Consider the following 15098-nt stretch of genomic DNA (forward strand, 5'->3'; position numbering starts at 1 on the left):
TTATTGTGGGTTGTTTATTATAATTGGATTAAGATTGGAAAACCTGGGGCCAATAAAATAAGGTCTTGAAAATATATTCAGACTAGGGTATGCTTATAGTTATTAACTGTTGATCATGTGAAATTCAAATTTAGGGATTGGAGAATTTTGCTAGTACATACTTTCTTATATCAGATTACAAAATTCTGCTATTGTTTGGCATGATGAAATACCATCTGTAAATGACTGCAAAATATTTCACAAGCTGAGTCATTTGATAATGACAGTGAGATTCGTTTCACACCATATTGTTAATTCCTATAGAAGAGAAGTTACTGAAAAGTTATATCGTGGAGAAAAGCTTCTTAATTGTTTGGTAATGGCCTAGTACAGGTAGCTTTGTACTGATGGGGGATGTGTAGTCTTTGGTTTATGTACCTATAGGGATTTTTTTTTTATCAGTCCTTAAGGTACTTTTAATTACAGTACAGGGTAATTTATAAGATATTCCTATGACTCTCGAATATGATGTACTTTCTTTGTGAACTGTTTAATGTTAAAGATTGTCATCAACTTTGTCATGTAGACATATTCAAGTGTATCATGCTTCATTTATGCAAAACAAAGGCTCTGAGATATAATCTTCTCAAGTGTCATTTGTGATTTTATGCAGTTAGATAAGGAAAACCTGTTGAAAGCCTATGGATCTTATACAAGGTATCTGGGACAGTGATTCTTGTTAGTTATTAGGTAATTTCCATATTCATAGATATTTTTTATATTTTTAATATACTGTATTGAGTATTTGGAACATATATGCAGCATGTGGAATTGCCACACAGGGTAAAGCAATTAGTCTCTTTATTTTTAAAAGAGCTCTCCCTATGGTGATTGAAATTACAATTTTTTTAAAGAATTCTCATTCAGTCTTCTCTCTGCTTGCTACCATTGTACCTTCTGTTTTTGTCACTGGAGCCTGGCTTTGAGTATTTGGGAAAAATCAGCAAAGTTTAAGAAGTGCTAATAACATAACTTTAAATCATCTGCATGGCCAAGGAATTTTAAGCTAAGGTAGTAATGCTTTTTAACCACTATTCACTAAATTAAGTGGAATCAGTATTTAGTTCAAATGATACTTCATATAAGCATAAGATATTCTTCACAGTTTCATCACTCATGATTTTGAAAGATTTCCATTTTTATTGGCTGGATGGATTTTGCCCATTGGTATTTTTAGGGGGGTTGTAATCTGCAATTGAATCACATTACTATACCAAAAATTGTCAATACTTGTGACAATGGTCATCCGTTTAATAAAACAAATTGCTTGGAACCATCCAGACAATCATTATTTTTTGTGAGTCAACCACTTGCAAGACAATACATTGTACTTGGATTGTACTTGGAATTGTATATGATGTATGTGAAAATGTGCTAAGGACAGCATGTGACAATGTGCTTAAGACTGGATATATGTAGTGTAAGTGATATATGTAGTGTAATTCTGTGAAAATATGCTTGGGGACTGGTTAAAGTTAGCATGTTTGTGAAAATATACTTGGCACTGGTTATAGTTAGTATGCTGTGAAAATTTACTTGGGACTAATTATAGTGTGAGATTATGAAAATATGCTTGAACTGGATAGTGTGAGTTTGTGAAAATGTGCATAAGACTAAATATTGCTTATGTGAAAATGGACCTATTACTGAATATTGCTTATGTGAAATTGTGCCTGAGACTAGATATTGCTTAAGTGAAAATGCACTTGGGACTAACTACGTATATAGTAATACTCCGAACTTATGCGAGATTAGGTTCCAGAACCCCCCTTTTGTCCAAAGGGAATATTTGCATAAGTTTGGCATGGGCTCTAAAAATGTTAATAAATACTTAATTCTAGAACACCAAATATGACCCTAATCATGCTCCCTTAGTATTAAGCTAACTTTTAAATGAAATTAAAGTTACTGTAATTTCATTTAAATGTTAGCTTAATACATTACCATTGCAAAAAGAAATAAATGGTTTGTAAAAATATAGGAGTGTGTGAAGATTACATATGTACTATTTCTCTCTTCTTTTCCCTTTTGACCGATCTATTTTTAGAAGTTTTCTCAAGCTCATTTTCAAGAAGTTGTTTTTTCTGTCTATTTCTCTTTGTGCTTCAATTCGTTTTCATGAACAAACAGTGCTTTTTATTTGGACTAATACAACTCTTAGTTACGTGTCTGTTTTAGAATGGCGCATCTATACTTCTAGATGGTAAAAGTAAAATTGATAGATCATTTTAAGATTATCTACTGCTAATTACGAATGAAAGAGAGAGTTACAAGGAGTTACAAGGATTAGGATGTCTCAAAGACTAGTTCATCCGAGGTGACAATGCGTGCTCACTTATCTCTAGAAGCAGGTTTTATTGTTCAAACACAGTGTCCTAATGATTTTGTCCAGCTTTCTTTTAAAATCTTCCACACTGTTTCTGTTTACAACTTCTGGTGGCAGTTTATTCCAGGTTTCACATATCTTTTAAGTAAAGGAGTTCCCACAATGAGCTGTGTTGTATCTCTTCAGTTCTAGTTTCCATCCATTATTTGTGTTTTATCTCTTCAGTTCTAGTTTCCATCCATTATTTCTAATCTGGATTTTGTTTAATGTAAACAGGCTACTGTCTACTTTTGCTATGCCTTTCAGTATTTTGAATGTTTCTATTAGTTGTCCTCGCAATTGTCGTGTTTTAAGCCATACATGTTCAGGCTCTCTAGCTGTCTTTGGTAACTTTATGGCTCTTGCTTGTACCCCTTCCAATCTATTTATGTCCTTTCTTAGTGTTGGTGACCAAAACTGTACTGCATATTCAAGATGAGGTCTAACTATTGATGTGTAGAGCTGCAGCACCATTTCCTTGTTTCTGTATTGGAACTGCCTCTTTATGTATCCCACCAGTTTCTGTGCCTTCTTTTCAGCTCGTATGCACTGTTTTGTGGATTTCAAATCTTTGGTAATAATGACTCCAAGGTCCTCTTCTTCGTTCTACACTATTTATGTCATTCCCAAGCAGCGTGTAGTTGGCATGAGGGTTGTTTTTCCTATTTGTAATGCTTTACACCTATCCAAGTTAAAAGGCATTTGCCATCTTTTTGACCACTCCCCTATTTTCTTTAGATCATTTCTTAAACTTTCTACTGTCTCTTGGTCTGCTGCATTTACACCTAGTTTGATGTTGTCTGCAAATTTGGATATCCTGCTTGGTAATCCTACATCATTGTCATTAATATAAATAAAAAACAAAAGCAGGCCAAGGACAGGACCCTGAAGAACTTTGCTTGTCACATCTCCCATTCTGATTCTTCACCATTTGGTACAACACACTTTTCTATTATGTAGTTAGCCAGTCTTCAATCCAATCTGCTGTTTCTCCTACAATTGCTAAAGATCTAACTTTTGTCATTAGTTTCTTGTGTGGAACTTTGTCAAAGGCCTTTTGGAAATCTAAGTAGAGTATATCTATTGCTCTACTATTGTCATAAATACCAAGCATGTTATGGAAAAACTCCAAGAGGTTTTATATGCAGGATCTGTTTTTTCTAAGCTGTGTTGACTGTTTAATAACAGGTTTGATTGATTCAGATAATGCGAGTCACAATTTGATCTGCAATTATGGACTCTAAAATCTTACAAGGGACCAACATTAGACAGATTGATCTTCTCTTGGATTTTTTTTTTTTTTTGTAAACTGGGGGCATATTACCTAGTTTCCATCCTTCAGGTGCCTGTCATCGTTTTGGACTTTTTGTGTAGTGTTTATATAGGTGAGGAACTGTATTCTCTTTTAACTCTTTAATTTCTCTTGGATGAATCCCATCCAGGCTAGGAGATTTGAACTTGTTTATTTTTTCTTTTTTTTTTAAACGTTTTCTATAAATGTTATTTTACCGAGTGGTTCTACCCTTTCATATTTAAAAGCTGGTTCAGGGATTGAGGTAGTGTCTTCAATGGTGAAAACACTAGGGAAAATCTTATTCAATAATTCTGCTTTTTCCAAGTCTGAGTTCACTAGGTTTCCTTCATTGTCTCTTAGGGGACCTATGCTATTTTTATTGGCTTCATAGAGCTGTTATTAGGCTCAGAGGTCTGGATAAACTAATCCTTTAAAATAATAGTAATAATAATAATAATAATGATGATGATAATAATAATAATAGTAATAATAATTGGCTTCCTACTATTAACATGAGCAAGGAATCTGTTTGTCTCTTTTATTATATTTTTAATTTCTCTGTTGAACCACTTAGGCTGAGGTGCAATTTGTTAGTATGTATTTGCTTTAAAGGAATACATCTGGAGCATTTTTCTGTGTATTCTTCTAGAAAGGCTTCCCAGTAATTGTCTATATCTGTGTTTTGGTTGTACTATAGATTTTTAACATACTCCTTTAGTTTTCTTAGGTCTCCTTGATGGTAGTATCTTCTTCTCTTTTTTATGTTTAATATTAATGTAAAATGTAATATGTAATTTTATTGTCGCTTTTGCCTAGATTTACACCTACTTAAAGATCAGACACTAGGTTATCTTCTGCTGATAGGACACTGTTTAGTATGTTGTTTCTTCTAGTAGGTTTGTCAACCCATTTGTGGAGAGATTCATTTTTGACAAATTCTATAAGTCTCTTGCGTTCTAATTTCGATGTGGACATCATAGTGTCCCAGTGTACTGCTGCATTGAATTCTCCCATTATTATGCAGTTTGTTGTTTATTTCTTGTCCTAGTAGTGCATACAGCTCCTCGTTTGACATTTCTACACTTGTATTAGAGTTAGCTTCTTCCCTAGACTTCTTATATTGATGCCAATTACTTCTTGCTAGGTTGTAATTTTACACTCTTTGGACTGAGGTGGTCCTTTACATATATATAACACAATGCCTCCGCTTGCTATCAATGCTTTGAAGAGTTATACTTTATCCTAATAGGTCGTGCATTAAACTCTGCCACTCTGAGGGACCTTTCTACCTTCTCACTTTTCCTTGGTGACTTTATTCATTTTTATTATTTTCACTTTTCTGCAGTGCTATTACTCACCAGGTTCTGGGAGATTTCCAACTTCTTCCCATTGAACTGTTCAGTTATTCACTGGGGAAGGTGTGGAAACAGGAATCCTAGGGAGGGAAGAATGAATAGGACCAAACTAAAATCCGCAAACTTATTTAATTAGAAATGAGCTGAAATAGGTGAACAGTAACTGCTTGTTTGTTCGGTCTGGAACTGGATTTCTTATCAAGTATAGAGAAAAGACCGAATGACCACCAAGATCCTTCCCAATTGCCTCCCCAATTCCGTCCCACCTCACTAAAACTCGAGAAATATGAGAATTAAAAATTTGGAAATACCTGAAGCAAACAACGAAGTTAATATACTAGTCCGCGTCGTAATAATTGAAATTTTCCGTACAAGTGAATATATGGCAAGAACTCTTTCTTACAAAATTAAGAGAAACCTTTTAATAGCAATGAAATCCGCTAAATATGAATATGAAATATAAAGAAGTGGTGGCAACAGGCCGCTATACTATATAAATTCAAACAGATAAGTTTACGCAAAGCGGGAGATCAAACATACTATAAAACCAACAAAGACCCCTAATACGGGGAACCAACAAGTGAATGAACAAAACAATGAAAAGAAACTGGCTTTCGTTTAAGGATTACGATGAAATTAGCGAGCTTTAAATTTATTTAAAAGGGCCTGAATGCAAGGAAACCCAGATTATTTTAATGAAATCTTGGGAAAAATCTTAAAGCCACCGGAAATCAACGGGGTGTCTAATGAAAGTGGACATACCTCAAGAAATTTCCATCCTTAAAACTGCTAGCAACAAAAGACATCCAGTTGAATGGTTATGGGCGACGTCTGTGTGCCGTTTGGTGGTCGAATGGCTTGCGGCCTACTGTAGCAGATGAAGGGTTAATTAGTGCTCATTGCGAGTGAAAGTTTCCACAGAATAACATGGGGAGTTTCCAGTTCTTTCGTACTATGAAGGAGCTGTGAGCTGAGCTGCAAAACTATGAAGGAGCTGTGGGCCGAAACTGCCCGCCAAACCTTGCCGCCCTTCTTGCCGCGAAGAAAAACATAAAACAGCCGGTTTCTTACCTGAGGTGGGGAGTCAATTTTCAGGCAAGTCAAAGTTTCCTCCAAACAAGGATGTCGGGTTAATAGGAGGTGGTGGTCACTTTAAAAGATACACTGTGATTTCTTAATCAAATTTACATTCACAAAAGCCAATTATTTTAACATTTTGTCCACAAAAATGTTAAGAAAAGAAAAGTTAAAGTTTAACGTTACTAAAAAAATATTAGAAAAATGTAAAAGTCTAAACAAAGATAACTGAAAATTTTAATATTTTCTTCAAGGTGTTTCATGGGAAGTTTTGTTAAGAGGGTTTCTTCAGTAAATTTTGCTCCTTCCAAATTTCAACGTTGAGTTCCATCCTTCTTTGTAGAGGGTCAGTCCCCAGTTTTATTCGGTGGACTCGGTTAATGGGGCTTTGTCTAGTGCCCATAAAATGCGGCGATTTTAATTGGGGCCTAGTTTTTGGTTATCGACAAGACCATAAGGTGCTGATAATAGAGGTATGGCGCCATAACATACCTAAACAGAGGTCCCATTAAACCTGTTTTTATCATCGCTTAAATAAAATCGCCAAAGTTTCAGTTTAATGGTAAGTTTTTAGCTCCTCAGTACCCCATCAAGAACACAGTAACCACTGCTGATAACCCGAAGGGAATGCATGTACGTATATAGTCTTTTCATTCCCTACAAATTCTTGTCCCAAAAATTTACAAGCGTAAACTTTCCTTTTCTTTGGCGTATTTGCTCCAGTCCTGGTCAATTGATTCCAATTGCCTTGGCCCTGAAGGGAGTAGTGGCTTACTTTGGGATTCTAGGGCAAGGAAAAATCCTATGAGCGAACTTGAGTTAATCCATTTTCTTTTCTCAGCGGATTGTTTTTCTACAAACATTCCTCAGGTTGGCTAACAAGACTTGTCTAGGCCGCAGTTATTCCATCTTTTGGAAATAAGAGTCATTTCCTCCTCCCTACACTATGATTGCACTTTTTCTACTTTTCACTTTGATGTTTTCACTGCCATGGCTATCTTCTTTGCTCTTGCACCTGGGTAAGATTTTACTTTTATTGTATTTGTGGCCACAAAATTTAACCCCTGATCTTTTACTAACAAGTCTCCAGTTAAGGTTGTTTCCTCTTCTGTTTCCAAGAGCACCGCAGATCTATTCGATGTGTTTATTCCATTTGGGGGACAATTGTGTTGTCTGGCTGCTGTTACTCTTCTACCAACAGCTCTGTTGAAATTTTTTTTTTTATCCTTGTAAGCTTTATTTTTGCACCTTGTTGAGAGCTTGTTTTTGTTTCATTTCTGGTTCTAGTCTTAAGCAATTGTTTTCTAATCCCTACTATACTCCCTGTTTTCTACTATTATGTCATTGTTCAGTTCCTGTTTATCTCTTTTAAGATTTGTCACTTCTCTTGTCAGATCTTCAATTTCCTTTTCCATCCTGTCTTCTCTTCTCTTGCCTTCAAGTTTGTCCTTTATCAGTTCCTTAGGTTCCTTTGATATTTCTTCTACTTCCCTCTTCAGTTTAGCTATCTCCTGTTTTTGTTGACATGAGAGACAGACACCGAGGCTACTTAGCTTTGATGCACATGCCTCTTTGTAGTCTACGCACCACTTATTGGATTTCACATGTGCTTTAATTTTAACTTTTCTTGGGTCATCTGTTTGTGTCTTGGTTTCAATATTTCTATCTAAGCTTTAATTCATTATTCTTTCTAATGTGACCAGTTGAAAAGGCAAAAAGGGGGTTTGGTTGAGTACTCCCACAGTTGCCACATCCGCTTATATATGGGTAGTTTTCCATTGTTCATCGCCAGGATACCTTTTGTCACTGCCACACTAACATACAGTCTCCCTGTTGTTAGACAATCCCAAATGTGTCGCGACTCTCAACTGAACAACACAACTTGCCTAAGCAAATTATTTTTCACCAGGAGTGAACTGCAGCATCCCTTAAATTACTAAACATCCAACAGCCAGAATCTTATTGCCTGAATGCTTCTCCTCCTACCATGAAAAACCCCCAACGAATGGCCACAATGGCCACACCAGCAGACCGCGGTTAGGAAGTTCCACAATCAATGGCACAGAAAGCGCCTCAGTGGCGTGGTTGGTATGGTGTAGGCGTCCCACCTCGGTGGTCGCGGGTTTGATTCTCGGCCATTCCATTGAGGAGTGAGAGATGTGTATTTCTGGTGATAGAAGTTCTCTCTCGACGTGGTTCGGAAGTCACGTAAAGCCGTTGGTCCCATTGCTGAATAACCACTGGTTCCACGCAATGTAAAAGTACCATACAAACAAACAAAACAATGGTACAGAAGCTTGTATGGGGTTTTTAGTTGGCTGAAATTCCAACAAGGCACAAAAGCTCCACAACCTTAGAGTAGTTTAGCCTTCACTCACAGGGTTGTGGTTGCAGGGGTGGTCATTCATTACACGGAGTAGTGTAATGAATGACCACAGGGCGCAATAGCAACACTCCATTTCCGCATCCCAAGTGGCTCCAGGATTCCTCGATTCCTGGTCTTTTGAAACTTGCAAACATCTGCCCTGTGTTATTTAAAGAGGTTCCAAAGCCTCTATTTTGATGCACAAGGTAGCTATCAGCTCCTTACACTAATCTTATGTCTATATGCTATGTATATACAGTGGGCCCCCGTATTCACGGGCTCACACATTCACGGATTTCTCTCAGGAACATTTCCCCGCATTATTCGCGGAAAATTCGCGCATTCGCGGTATTTTTTTATGAGAAATATCCCCAAATTTCTGGGTTTTTTTTTTATCAATTTCATCATAAAATGCATTTTTTGTGATAAAACTATTAAAAACCAAGTATGAAAATTTTTTAGTGGTTTTTCTTGAGTTTTAACTAAAAAAATAGGCTGTTTTAGCGTTTTTGTAGAGGTTCCAAACATTCGTGGGTTCTAACTATTCACGGGGGCGGGGTTCTGGTACGCATCCCCACGAATACGGGGGACCACTGTACATATATATATATATATATATATATATATATATATATATATATATATATAGTATATATATAAATATATACAGTAATACCTCAAACTTACGCGAGGTTAGGCTTCAGACCCCCTTGTGTAAGGGGAAGTTTCGCCTAAGTTTGGCATGGTCTCTAAATATGCTTAGAAATGCTTACTTCTAGAGTTTGAACACTAAATATGCTCCCCAAGTATTAAGCTAACTTTTAAATGAAATTAAAGTTATACTGTAATTTGGCGTAAAAAGTTACAGGAACTACTACGTATACTTACAAATCCATTTTTGTATGTATACTAACGTTACCCCTAATTCATGGGATGCCATTTTCTTTTTCCCTCAGAGTAAAAGAAGTTTTCTTTGGTCACTAGGTAAACTTCATAAGTCTGTTATAAGGAAGGTAGGTACACAATTCCATGAAATAAAGAAAACATGTATGTACATATGTAATGTTTGCAGAGGGTGAAGGTAAAATTCAATCAATTTAAAATCATGTGCTGGTATGACGGCTATATATGGAAAAAAGAGAAATATGTGCGTCATGTAAGGTAAAACTCTGGATGGGTATCATGCTTAAAAAAGGGATTTTGACGTAAGGAAAAATCTATTTCTGGGCGATTGGCTCGTGTCGCCAGCGAAATATCCTTTAATCTATTATTTCTAGGGTAAATGTACTAACACATACCAGAGAATAAATAAATAAAGAAAAAGGTCAGTACAACTGACTCGCTCACCCTCCAAGAGGGTGTCGGTATGAACACTATGGCGAGTGAGACCACTACCACGAGCCAAATGCCAATAGAATTCTCCCACTACAAAATCCCCCCAAGAGGAGAGCCGACCCACAGAGTGGGCAGCAACTACTACTACTCCATCCCATGCTGCCGACTGCTGCGCCTCTGGTGGCCATCCTGAAGTTAGCAGACAATCTTGGGCGATGGGATGGGTAGGGCGGGATTTCGCTGGCGACACGAGCCAATCGCCCAGAAATAGATTTTTCCTTACGTCAAAATCCCTTTTCTGGGCTCAGCTAGTGTCGCTGCGCGAAATCGTACCAGAGAAATAGCACAAGATTGTAAACAGAAATCAACAAAACAAAAGGAGGTCTCAAATAAAAGGTAAAATAAAATAAAAGAATATAATTGCTAATAAGGATACATATACACAATGATACAAAATAGAAATATTGCTTAAATTAAACTTAATTCTAATAATATTTCTTAACTTAAGGTAATTTACATATATACAGGGGTAATATGGCATATATGTACCAAAATGGTATCTGTGTAAAGATATGTATCAGAAATCCAGAGCAATTAACATAATAAGTTGAACAAAACAAACTCAACAATAATAACATATAAAGGAATGTATATAACTTAATATACAAAACCCGTAACCATTACAATTAAGATGTATCCCCTAGCATAAAAATAAGGGGATGACATCCAAGAGATCAATATCCACAATCAATTGTGAGTGCCCCTAGCAAAAAAAAAAAAAAAAAAAAGGGACACCCACCACATCATCATAAAAGCAGCTAAGACACAAGGTAACCGTAGATGAACAAGGCAGGAATAGACGAACTGTTGGGTGAGGCAGGTAGAAAGGAGGACTGGATCTTCTACTAAAGATTAGGTAGAGTCGGGGGAAACTATGTTACCCGCTGCTACTGCTGAAAATTTCAGAGCTTCCAAGGACTTTAAGTAATGACGTTTGAACACTGTCGGCGATTTCCATCCAGTATACTTTTTCAACTCATCGAAGTTCATATGTTGGAAATAGTTAATTGAGGTGGCTACTGCCCTGACATCATGTGCTTTTGGAAAAGAGTCAGGATTGGCTTGTTTAATGAAGTACAGGATTTGTTGCCTGATGCCTTTAATAGATAAAGTACCACCTTTTTCTCTCTTAAAGAGAGGACCCGATGAGGATGAGGAGGTCCTAGACAGAAAGGCTCGTAAGGTTGAAACTGGGCAAAGAGATACATCTTGTGGAAGGGGTAGTACCTTCCATGGTTCCCACCTCATCAAAGGATCTTCATTCTTAGCTATAAAACTACGTTCCGGAGAAAGTAGCACTTCCCCTGTGGGAAGGAACTGAATATGATCCGGATCTCTGGATAAAGCCGACAGTTCTGAAATTCTAGCTCCTGAGGCCAAGCTTAATAAAAATAGAGTTTTTCTTAAGAGCATTATAAACGAGCATGTGTCATTATTGGTTTCTGAAGCCAGTTTTAGAACATCGTTTAAGAACCATGATACTGACGTAGGCCTTACAGAAGGTCTAAGTCTAGCACACGCCTTGGAATAGACGAGAAGTAGGAATCTGTCAAGTCTATGTTGAAACCAAATTGAAAAATCTTTTTCAAGGCTGACTTGTTTGTCGTAATCGTGCTAGCTGCTAAGCCTTTTTCAAATAAGGATCTGAAAAAGGATATAGCTGAATTGATTGTCATGATCCTAATATCTGATTCTCTCAGGAAGGTTGCTAACTTTTTGACAGCAGCATCATACTGTCTCAAAGTTGAATCTCTTTTATCGGATTCCAAGAAGAGAATATTTTGAGGGTCAATATTCGCATCCCTTTTCGCTGCAAACTTCATGAAATCCATAAAGTTAGGGTTTTGAGAATCCCTGAGGAAGCGAACACAGTCTTCGTTTGTACTGACTGGGAGAGCCTGGGACTGGGAATCCGAAGAGGGCGAAGACCCAGTTCCAGAATTAGAGGGTACCAATTGCTCTTCGGCCAGTCTGGGGCTACTAGAGCCACTTGACCCTTGAATGTCCTGAGTTTGTTCAATACCTTCATGAGAAGATTCACTGGAGGAAAGACATAAATCTTCTCCCAGTTGTTCCAGTCTAGAGCCAGGGCGTCCGTGGCATAGGCCAGAGGGTCCAGGTTGGGGGCCACATAACATGGGAGTTTGTGGTTCGCTTGAGATGCGAAGAGATCCACTTGTAGGCCTGGAACTCTCGGAAGAATCCATTGGAACGAACTGTTGTCCAGTGACCATTCCGACTCTAGAGGTACTGATCGGGATAGAGCATCTGCTATGACGTTTCTCACTCCAGCTATATGGGTGGAGGAGAGATGCCAACTGAACTTGTCCGCCAGGGAGAAGATGGCTACCATGACATGATTTAGATGACGTGATTTGGAGCCTCCTCTGTTTATACCACTGCGCTGTCCAAGACTAGCTTTATATGGGAGTACTTTGGCGGACGTAACCTTTTTAGAGTCAAGAACACTGCCATTGCTTCCAGTACGTTTATATGGAACTGACGGAACTGAGGTGACCATGTTTTTTTTTTGGTTCCCTTGAAGCTTTCTTGAACTGGGAATATCCTCCCCAACCACTTAATGAAGCGTCTGTGTGGATGGTAATCCCTGGTGGAGGAAACTGAAGGGGCACTGATACCGACAAGTTCTTGACTTTCGCCCACGGGCCGGGAGTCGATTCCGTAGAATCAGAGGGACTGAGGATAATTTGTCCCTGGACCTGACATTTGCTCGTGAGCGCCAGATTCTGGTTAGGTCTTTCAGTTTGGCTTTCATCAGGATGTTTGTCACTGATGCAAACTGGAGTGAACCCAGGATCCTTTCCTGAGTTCTTCTTGACGCCAGTTTGTGACTCAGAAATTGCTTGACTGACTTCGCTATTTCTTTCCTCTTGGTTGATGGAATCGACAGAGTATGGGAGGATAGATTCCATTGAATGCCCAGCCACTGAAAGTTTGACTCTGGAGTGAGTCTTGACTTGGTCCTGTTTATCTTGAAGCCTAGATATTCCAGGAACTGAATCACTTTCAGTGTTGCTCTGTTGCATTCCTCGACTGTTGAAGCCCAGATCAACCAATCGTCGAGATATGCTACTACCATAACCCCTTGCGATCTTAGTTGTTGAACTACTACTTCCGCCAGCTTTGTGAACACCCTGGGTGCTACGTTGAGCCCGAAAGGAACTACCTTGAAGGAGAATGTCTGGTCTCCTATCTTGAAGCCCAGATACGGACGGAAGTGTCTTGCAATAGGGATATGATAGTAAGCGTCTGTAAGATCGATAGAGGTGGTGACGGCCCCACGGGGAAGTAAGGTCCGCACCTGCGAGATCGTGAGCATCTTGAACTTGTCGCAGCGAATGGCTAAGTTTAAGCGGGACAAGTCTAAGATTACCCTTCTTTTTTGTGAGCCTTTCTTTGGCACGCTGAACAAGCGACCTTGAAATTTTAACCTGTTGACTCTCGCTATAGCTCCTTTCTGAAGGAGATCCTCCGCATACTCCGTCAATTCCTTGGAAGGAAGTTGGCGGAAAGGTCTGGATGGGGGTGGGCTCGCTAACCAGCTCCAACCCAGGCCTTTTGACACAATGCTCTGAGCCCACTTGCTGAAGTTCCACCGGTGGCGAAAGTGAAACAGCCTCCCTCCTACCTGAAAATCCTCATTGGTTTTGGTAGCCTCCTCGGCCTCCCCTGAAATGCTTTCCTCTATTAAAGGGACCTCCCGATCCTCTCCCACGAAAGGATCGCTTACCTCTGCCCTCCCTTACCCGAGCGGTCATACTTCTGGAAGCTTGACCCTCGAAGACCTGATTAGGCGAGAGAGAGCGTAAGAGGTGGAGAGGCTGAGGGGAGATAACATAAATCGGCTGCGATTGAGCCTTTGAGGTAGAAGGTTGGGCTGTTTGCACCAAGGGAACAGCCAGAACCTGCTGAGAAAAGCGTGGCTGTTTCTTCTGGTAGGGCTGGAAACGTCTGGGTTTCCTTTGAGCCTTACCCTTACCGGCTTGATCCTGTCGTCTCTTGGCCGTAAGACCCCAACGGTCTTTAAGGCTTTGGTTCAATCTCGTAGCCTCTGCCTGAACCTCCTTCACCATCGCTTCTGGGAAGAGGTCTGCTCCCCAGATGCTTGACGTAAGCAACTTATTCGGCTCGTGCCGAATTGTTGCTTCTTGTAGGACATGTTTCCTACAATTTGTCCTAGCAGTGGCGAACTCAAACATATCCGACTGCACCGTTTGAGTCAAAGATTTGGTAAGAAGCTTAAAGAGTGGCTCCGACCCATAGGCAATGGTAGCCACCTCGGTCATAGCCATGGAATTAATAGACCTGGCTAACCGCGATTTGGCATCGAATTCCGCCTGAATAAGGCTATCTGGAAGCCTAGGTAGCTTCTCACCAAACTGCTCCATAGCACAGTCTGGTTTGAGTTTGCCAGCTGAGAAGGTGTTGGGCAAATCTTCCCACAATTCACCGGCTGAAGGAAGTAAAGGAGACGTAGGATCTGCTTCCTTCAGCTGAGGCATGGAATCCCCCTTCTGGGTCTGCTGGAATGGTGGTTGTCGCGATCTTTGTCAAGAAAGGGAGCGGGGTACTCTCTTCCATCGTAAAGATCGTAAACGGACTCTTAAAAGGTTGGATTTTCGTGTTGGAACAATCCATGTCCTCTAGACACCTGAGCCATTCTCTCTGAGCCTGGTCTCGTGAATAGAGGACTGTCTCTTTTGGTACCTTATCGTCCCGAGTCATGGCTGAGGCGGTGAGCCTGGCGTAGCCGATGAACGGAGGCTGAAGGTCTTCCGGGTAGAACTCGAAGTCTTCAATCCTCCGAGTTCCACATTCCGGGATAGAGATAAGCCCGTCTTGGAAGGGGGCGTATGACGCTACTCTCCAAGGGTTGTTCATTGAGAACGGAGGTAGAGAGTCATACGGGGGTAATTGGGCTCCCCCTGTGCTGAAAGGTGGAGAAGAGGCTAGTGGAGCTTGGCTCAGTCCGGCTATAATGTTGTCCTGAGAGGTGATCCTATCAGACAACCGGGAGATCATTTGTTCCATGCTGTTTTTCAGAGAACCAACCAGATCGCCCACTTGTTGCACAGACCAGCGTTGGAGTCCAAAGCCGGAGCTGCTGCGGAGGTGGAAGGGTGGCTCTGAACCGGAACCAAAGGAAGCGGAACTGACGACTCCGCTGGAGTATGAGATCTCTCCCTG

This window comes from Macrobrachium nipponense, chromosome 15 (assembly GCF_015104395.2).
Source record: "Macrobrachium nipponense isolate FS-2020 chromosome 15, ASM1510439v2, whole genome shotgun sequence".
Classification (NCBI taxonomy): domain Eukaryota; kingdom Metazoa; phylum Arthropoda; class Malacostraca; order Decapoda; family Palaemonidae; genus Macrobrachium; species Macrobrachium nipponense.